Below are 8,821 nucleotides of genomic sequence, written 5' to 3' on the forward strand. Positions count from 1 at the left end.
GCCAAAGAGGTGAAGGTCATGAACACAGTGATTTGATACCCAACCTTCATTCCACCCTCCTCTTAGCGTGCCTTCCTGTCATTCAGAGACTAGAAAGCAATGAAACATTTCCCAAACCCCTTTTGCAGCTAAAGTTCTGATTGTGAGTAAGATTGCCCTGATTAGCTGTCCTGTGTGAGAGCGGGAAGGTGGAAGTGAAGAGAGAGCCATCTATCTCCTGCTCGTCGTTTTCTGGTGGCACGTGTAGCCAAGGAGACATTTAATTTCTCTGCGAATCCTAGCAGTCTGTAAGCAGCAGCTGTGGTGTGATGGCAGCAGCTCTGATTCCCCCCCTTTCTCACTGTCGTGGGTTAAACAGCTCCCATGCCAAGCCAAACCTGCAGCTTTTCTCTAGGAGTCAGTTCTGGAGACCCAGCATGGAGCTCCCACTCCTCCAGCCTGACTGGAGGACAAGCACCCAATTCCATTTTGGAATCCTTTTTACTGTGGCTAGAGCGGTTTGTGTTTCCTGCAACTAAAGCCTCACTGATGCATCCTTATCCAAAGCAATCCACCCAGATCGTGCGCTATACTTAAAGTTATGAGGTAATAATAATTCCCCAAAGCTGCATGTAAAGTTATGGAGGTAACCATCAGAAGAACTAAATGCAGAAAAGCTGTCTCAGGTTTGCTGTGGAGAGTGGGCCTGGGGATGGAAAGTTAGAGTGTACCTATTGATTTCCGTCATCGGCTTTTCTACACAGTGGAATTAGTTACCAGGTGTATATACAGCTTTGATCAAAGTAAATGAAAATGTTTAAAAATTGAGCGAGGTTTTGGCATTCAAACAAACTTCTTAGTACACTGACTTGCAAAGTCACTGAATAGTTCACTGAGACTGCAGGACCTCTGTGTTTGCATCCATGAGTGAATAATAATTTCAACAGGCTTTCTCCAGACATCCCCCAAACACTGGAGAGCCCCAAACCTTCTCTTCCCTAGAGACTGTATATTATCTTTACTATTAAAAATGGCCCTCCTTTTTTTTTTTAACTGAGTTGAATTCTCAGCAGCTTTTTTTTTTTAAGTTTATTTATTATTTTTGAGACAGAGAGAGACAGAACATGAATGGGGGAAGTGGCAGAGAGAGGGAAGACACAGAATCGGAAGTAGGCTCCAGGCTCTGAGCCATCAGCCCAGAGCCCAACGCGGGGCTCAAACTCACAGACCGCGAGATCGTGACCTGAGCTGAAGTCGGACGCTTAACCGACTGAGCACCCAGGCGCCCCAAAATGGCCCTCCTTCTAAGTTCTGAGAAGCACCTTAGAATACTGTGTTCACACGTTTGGTAGGCAGAGTAATTACCAACCGCCGCCCCCCGTCCCCAAGATCGCCATATCTTAGTCCCCAGAACCCGAGACTATGTTAGCTTACACAGCAAAGGAAAACTAAGGTTGCTAGTCAGCTGACCCTAAAATTGGGAAGTTATCTTGGATTCTTTAGGCAGGCCTGATACAATCACAAAGGACCTTAAAAGTGCCCGAGGGAGGCAGAAGGAGAGTGTCTGGCAGAAGAAGATCTGACTGCAGAAGAAAGGCACAAACAGACACAATACTGTTGGCATTTAGATGGGGGGGGGGGCATCAGACAAGGAATATGGGTGAGCTCTAGAATCTCTTGGGAAAAGGCAAGGAGACAACCCTCTAGACAGCAACACAGCCCTGCCAATGCCTTGACGTTTAAAGGCCAGTGAGGCCTGTGTCAGACTCTTGACCTACAAAGCTGTAAGGTAATAAATTTGTGTGAAGGCTCTAAGTAGTGGCAATGTGTTGCAAGAGCAACAGCACACTAATACACCAGCTTATAAATGGTATTCTTTTTTTTTAATGTTTTTATTTTTGAGAGAGAGACAGAGTATGAGCAGGGGAGGGGCAGAGGGAGAAGGGGACACAGAATCCAAAGCAGGCTCCAGGCTCTGAGCTCTCAGCACAGAGCCTGACGTGGGGCTTGAACCCACGAACCGCAAAATCATGACCCGAGCCGAAGTCAGACGCCCAACCAACTGAGCCACCTAGGTGTGCCTCTTAGAAATGGTATTCTAACAGTAGGAGCTGAAATCTGATCATGACACTGGAAAACAGCTGGAAGAAAAAAAAAAAACGCAAGTCAGGTCAGTCTGTTGTCTCCTGCTCTCTGAATTTTGGAGAATCTCTCAGTGAAAAAGACTTTCAGCTAACATTTCAGTTGTGGAGGTTTTTAACATTTTGTTATTGACACCTCCCCTATGAGACCATAAAATGCTTTTTTTTTTTTTTCTAGGCTGTAATTCTACACCATCAGAATCTATCCAACTAAACAGCAGCTGGACATGAGAGGTTCTTAATAAGGGACTAGACACCTTTCTGGCAGTTCTCGGAGAAAGGTCACATACCTTCACCAAGGCCAAGAATAAAGGGCATTTCTGGGTTGCTAAGTTAATACCTTTAAAAGAAAAGCTAAGGTGATATCCCTGTATTTTCTCCACCTGATATATGAGATTAGGGGCTGTAGGGAACAAGCACAAGACCAGGCCCTTAGGAACATGGCAAAGGGCTCGTAATACCACCTGAGCTCTGAACATAGAGCTGTGAGTGCTGCCTAGTGATTATTACCTTGGAGTTGGTGAGTGGGTCTTTTGGGCTACAAGAATCTCCTAAAATTTTATACAAAATCTGTGTTGCATGTTTTTTAATAGCTTTCTCCAGATTCTATAGGAGGTCTGAAAACATTCCATGGAAGACACTTTTTTATCTTTTCAGGGCTGACGTTCAGATAGTGTGCAATAGTGTAAGTTCTCTGAGAACAGAAACTTGTGCAGATGGCCTAGAATCTAGTAAATGACTGGTATGCAATGATGCTCTAAGTATTTGTAGGGAGAAAAAGGAAAGAATACATTTAGTCTAATTTGCCTCCTGGGAAATGGGCTTGGAATTGACAAGAACAGAAGACATAGTGTTGCTTTAGCATCAGAAAACCCATCCCAAGCTCTGGCTGACAGCTCCACAAGTAGACCTTACTTTGGTAATACCTAGTTTTACTGGGTAAAATCTCAGTTTTAATGAAAAAAAAAAGTGAAAAAATATTTCAAAAGGGATCCAGCCCTATACTTTGCTCATAATAGCAGAAGGGACATAGAAACACAACTGTTTTTATGCTATCAGTACTGAGCTTCCCAGGCCTGTACTCTCTTATCCTATATATCAGCATGTGCACCAGAGATAAGGTTATTAAACAACCTGATGTAACTGGAAAAATATTAATGCTGAAGTGTATGGAGACAACGGTTTATGAAAATATGAACGGTAATAACTATTCAATTCTTAAGGAATATGAGGTATGTGCAGGAAATCAATAGCTGAAGAATATGTACCATATTCAAAACACTAAAAAATAAAATTCTCACACTTTCATTCCATTTGCAATAATTATGTAAACTTTATTTTTTTATGTAAGCCCTATGCTGAAAGTGGGGCTTGAACTCATGACGCGCAGATCAAGAGTCACATGCTCTACTGACTGAGCCAGCCGGTATGAACTCCTTTAAAATTAACTGAAGTGCTTAGGATTCTGTGGAGGGAAAAAAAATTATCTTGTGCTCACATTTGAAGGTTTCTCTCAGAAGTAAATCCCTGAAGGAGTCCACAGCATTGGTTTAATTTTTTTCTGGTGGACAGTGGAGGGGATTTATCATTTTCCAAAATTCCGTCACTTGTCCTGAAATGCAAAGGATAGATAATAACATGAAAACAGGGCTCCCTAAGCTACAAAAAAGGAGAACAAGATTCTTAAATTTTTGACAGGAAGGAGGAATGGAATGGAAACTAAAGCAAGTCATACACCAAATAATGTTAAAAAATCCCTCTGTTAACTTTAAAAAAAAAAAAAATGCTTCCCCTGCCCCCTGGATGTATGTTTATTTAACATTTTTGAAAGGAAGTTAAACAGGAATTAAATATGTAAAGTGGATATACTTTGGTCCAGAATTTTCACTTGTGCATCTCTCGTATAGAAATACACACACAGGTGCACAGAATTTTATGTACTAAGATGGTATATTCATATTTGTGAAACATAAACAGTCTAAAAAATCAGGGAGGTGGTTTATATATTATATTCTTATTGTGCAACATTAACTATCTTTTCTTATATTTAAACCCAAGTTAGTTAACATACAGCGTAATAATGGTTTCAGGAGTAGAATCTAGTGATTCAACACTTAAATATAACACCCAGTGCTCATTCCAACAAGTGCCCTCCTTAATGCCCATCACCCATTTAGCCCATCCCCCCACCCAATAGCCCTCCAGCAACCCTGTTTGTTTTCTGTATTTGAGAGTCTCTTATGGTTTGCCTCTCTCTCTGTTTTTATGTTATTTTTTCTTTCCTTCCCCCGTGTTTATCTGTTGAGTTTCTCAACTATTTTGCTTAGTATAATACACTCTAGTTCCATCCACGTTGTTGCAAATGGCAAGATTTCATTCTTTTTGCTCCCCCAGTAGTATTCCATGTATATATATACCACATCTTCTTTATCCATTCATCAGTTGATGGACATTTGAGCTCTTTCCATAATTTGGCCACTGTCAGTGCTGCTATAAACATTGGGGTGCATGTGCCCCTTTGAATCAGGATTTTTGTTAAAATGTTTATTTTTGAGAGAGAGAGAGAGAGAGAGAGAGAGAGGAGAGAGAGAGTGGGGGAGGAGCAGAGAGAGACAGGGGGACAGAGGATCTGAAGCAGGCTCCATGCTGACAGCACAGAGCCCGATGTGGGTTCCACCTCACAAAACTCGAGATTGCAACCTGAGCTGAGGCCAACTGAGCTACTGAGGCCTCCCTCCCTTTGTGACTTCTAAACAATTTTATTACTAAGGGAAGTGGGTAAATATATTGAAACCAACCTTTTTACTTCCTTTTTTGTTGATATGTGGCATTTTTATTTGCTTTACAGGTTCCTACAAGAATGGACCACATAAAAACTCTTAGGTGAAGACTTGACAGTTCACCTATTCTAGTAACATCAGTACTTTTGTGGGAAGGAATGATGGAAACTTGGCCCTAGAAGTTGACAAAAAAATGAATAGTTTAGATCTCTCAATAATTTAAAGAGTAATCTAAATTATAGAGTTCAGGTAGAGCTAACCTCTCAAGTCCTGAGGAGGTTGGCCTTACCACTAATTTCCTCTCTTGTGAACGGTGTGTTTTAAATCTAAATCCAATTGTTTTATTCCTTCCTATTTAAGGCTATTGGCGTATTTATCACAATGATTTAGACCTGTGCCTTATTTGGGTTACCGGTTACCTCTGGCTTTAGTGTCAATAACAGCAGCTCACTCCTACAAGATTTAACTTGATTCCTAGAGAAAGAATTTCATTTTTCTGGTTCGCTTTAACTTCCAATCATTATTACTCATATAAGATCCATTTGCAAAGCTACGTATTTGCATTATTATTATTATTTTCTTCTGGTCCCAAGAAACAGAAAGTGGCTCAAATTTAGTGTGTCCCAGACTGAAAAACTTAATATAAGTAACAAACCTATGCCTCAAGGGGAGAGCAAACATATTTCTAGTTCACCAGTTTATCAGTAGACAGAAAATATTAATATATTTGGGACAGTTCTTTTTTTATTTCAAAAAGCTTATGTTTCGAATAGAAGTGACAAGTGAGAAAGAATGATTAGGTTGCAGAATTTTCAAAAGCCTAAACACAGGCTCCAGGAATTTTTTTTTAATTAAAAAAATGTATTATTTATTTTTGAGAGAGAGAGGACAAGCAGGGGGGGTGGGCAGAGAGAGAGGGAGACACAGAATCCGAAGCAGCTCCAGGCTCTGAGCTGTCAGCACAGAGCCTGACGTGGGGCCTGAACTCACAGACCGTGAGATCATGACCCGAGCTGAAGTTGGAAGCTTAACCAACTGAGCCACCCAGGCACCCCCAGGCTCCAGGAATTTTTAGCAAAGAAGTAATATGTGTTAATATTTAGGAGAGCCAGACCTTCAGTGCTTTGCAGTTTACCAAGGAAAGCATAAAAGTGGCAAGTTACTACTATTCTCTAGGGGCAGGATCTTTATTTTTATAATTTCTTTTTTTTTTTTACATTTTTTTTTTTTTTAAATTTTTGAGACAGAGAGAGACAGAGATTGAACGGGGTTGGGGCAGAGAGAGAGGGAGACACAGAATCGGAAGCAGGCTCCAGGCTCTGGGCCATCAGCCCAGAGCCCGACGCAGGGCTCGAACTCACGGACCGCGAGATCGTGACCCGAGCCGAAGTCGGACGCTCAACTGACTGAGCCACCCAGGCGCCCCTATTTTTATAATTTCTTAACAAAGTATCAATTAAGGGATAGGAGCCAAACACAGTATAACTGTGATTGCACAATAGATATTAGTGGCTGTTAATAGCATTTATGTTTTCAAAGAACTAAAGTACACTGTCAACTGGTTAAATTATCCAAGATTAATTATTTATAATTCAAATTCTTTTGTTCTTTTACTGTTAGCACTTACATGATTGGCTAGAGAAGTTGGGATAAAATACTTGACTAGCATATTTTGCTTTTATAAAAAATAATTCTAATAAAAAGGGTGGAGTGATAAAAATGTGAAATTAATTTGAAGCATGAGACCTAGTGTTTACACTTGGATTTTTATTTGGATATTTGTTACTTTTCTAATTATTTTTTCCCAGTTTTGGGAAAAGGTCCAGTGATAGAGATCCCCAATCCCCTCAGACATGTGAGCTGCCCACTTACTTAATCTTACTGGATAGAAATTAACTATTACAGAATTTATAAAACAGAAAATGAACTTACTACAAACCAAATACTAACTGAAGAGTTTTTAGGTTTCCTCTGCCCTCTTCTAAACTATGTTAGGAAATACATTACACTCTTTACTTACTGTATGTTTTCATAGGCTTCTGCATTTTTTCCATCATTCATCTCAGATTAACCTGTTCATTTATTGACACCTATCATGTTCTAGAAAATGAAATCAGAGACGGATACCTGGATATTCTCCTGTCTTAAAGTGTTAGGGAGGGGCCCCTGGGTGGCTCAGTCAGTTGAGCCTCTGACTTTTGATTTCGGCTCAGGTCATGATCCCAAAATTGCGCGATGGAGCCCCGACTTGTGCTCCTTGATAAGAGCAGAGCCTGGCTAAGATTCTCTCCCTCTCTCTGTCTCTCTCTCTCCCCTTCTCCCCCACTCATGGGCTCACTCTGTCTCTCAAAAAAAAAAAAAAAAAATGTTAGGGAAATGAATTGCTAGAAGCACCGTTACTTTTTATTTATTTATTGCTTTGTTTAAAGATTTTAAGGAATCTCTACACCCAACATGGGGCTCAGATTCAACCCCAAGATCAAGAGTTGTACACTCCACTGACTGAGCCAGCCAGGCACCCCTACTTTTTAGTCCTGTGTATTGAGCTGTCATTGTCAAATGACAAGGCCAAAATGCCAGACACTTTACTGTACTACTTTGTGATAACTTAGCAGGGTTATCAGTATTCCATAGTAAAGTTGGCTTTCTTAAAAAATAAAAAAGGAAAAAATATATTAGTTTACTATATTAAAATTTTTTCCAGCTTTATTGAGCTACAATTGACATATAACATTTCATACATTTAACATGATGATTTGAAACAGTATACATTGGGAAAAAATTACCACAATAAGAAAAAAGCAAGGCCATGCCCTTAGTGCCAACTATTACAGGCAGATGCGGCAGGAACACTATGGAGGAGAGAGAAGAAAAATCCCAAGAAACAATGAGAAACTGTCTTAAAGTAGGAAGAAGTGGAAAGAGTGAATAAAGACACTTCAGTGGCTGGAAAGACAGGAGAGGCTGAAATACCGCCCACTCTTGCTGGACACGATTATCCAATGTCTATGAATGAGAACTGTAGGTATATGATTCCAGTAGGATTATTTTTTTTAGAAAATTATTTTTACATTGCTAGTACAGTTTAATTTTTCTCTCAACATACATATTTAAACGTGGATAATTAAGGATTTCTTTTGATAAATACTGAGATCTACAATGACTTTCAAATTCAGCTGGTCTTTTCCTTTCCTAGCTGTCTGAAGTAAGAGTTTAAGAACAACTTTAACGTGGGTCTGTCATCACAGACACGATGGGGGGCGGGGGGAGAGATAGTGACAAGGCGGCAGGAACCATTCAAAGAACTCAATAAGAAAACAGTTCTGCGACATTGCAATATTAAAAATTAATGTATAATACCAATCAGTTAACAATGAACAGATTCTTAATTATTTTGGGATATTCCTCTAATAAGCAAGTTTCTTAACTTCTCTAAGCTTAAATTTCCTTATCTGTAAACGTAAAGGTAATGATGGAACCTATTCTGGAGTTGCTGGAGGGTTAAACGGGAGAATGCACTAGAGCCTAGCTGTAGTAAACACTTTCCTGGTAAACAATTAGTAATTGCCACTATTGATTGGCATTTTCTAATACCCATATTTTTGGCTTATGAGACGCTCAGATAAAGGAAGAGAGCAGGAAACTTGTTTTAATGACTTCTGCACCCGACGCTTCACTAATCTTTAAACCTCCTACGGGCGCCCCCCCGGAGCGCCGCACACACCTCGGAGGGGCCCTCAAGCCCGGGCGCGCAAAGGTTCCAGTGCTCTCCGGCCACCTCGGCCGCGCCTTCACCCCGCCCAGCTCGTTCCTGTACTCCCCACCCCACGGCCCTCAGCTCCCGACCTCGGGCGGAGAGACGCCAGCACCGCCCACCGGCCGCTACCCGAAAGCCCACACCGCCTAACCACACTCGCCTCC

This window comes from Lynx rufus, unplaced genomic scaffold, assembly GCF_022079265.1.
Source record: "Lynx rufus isolate CCGP_SWC_20201006 ecotype Redwood Valley unplaced genomic scaffold, mLynRuf1.p SCAF_8, whole genome shotgun sequence".
NCBI classification, from domain to species: Eukaryota; Metazoa; Chordata; class Mammalia; order Carnivora; family Felidae; genus Lynx; species Lynx rufus.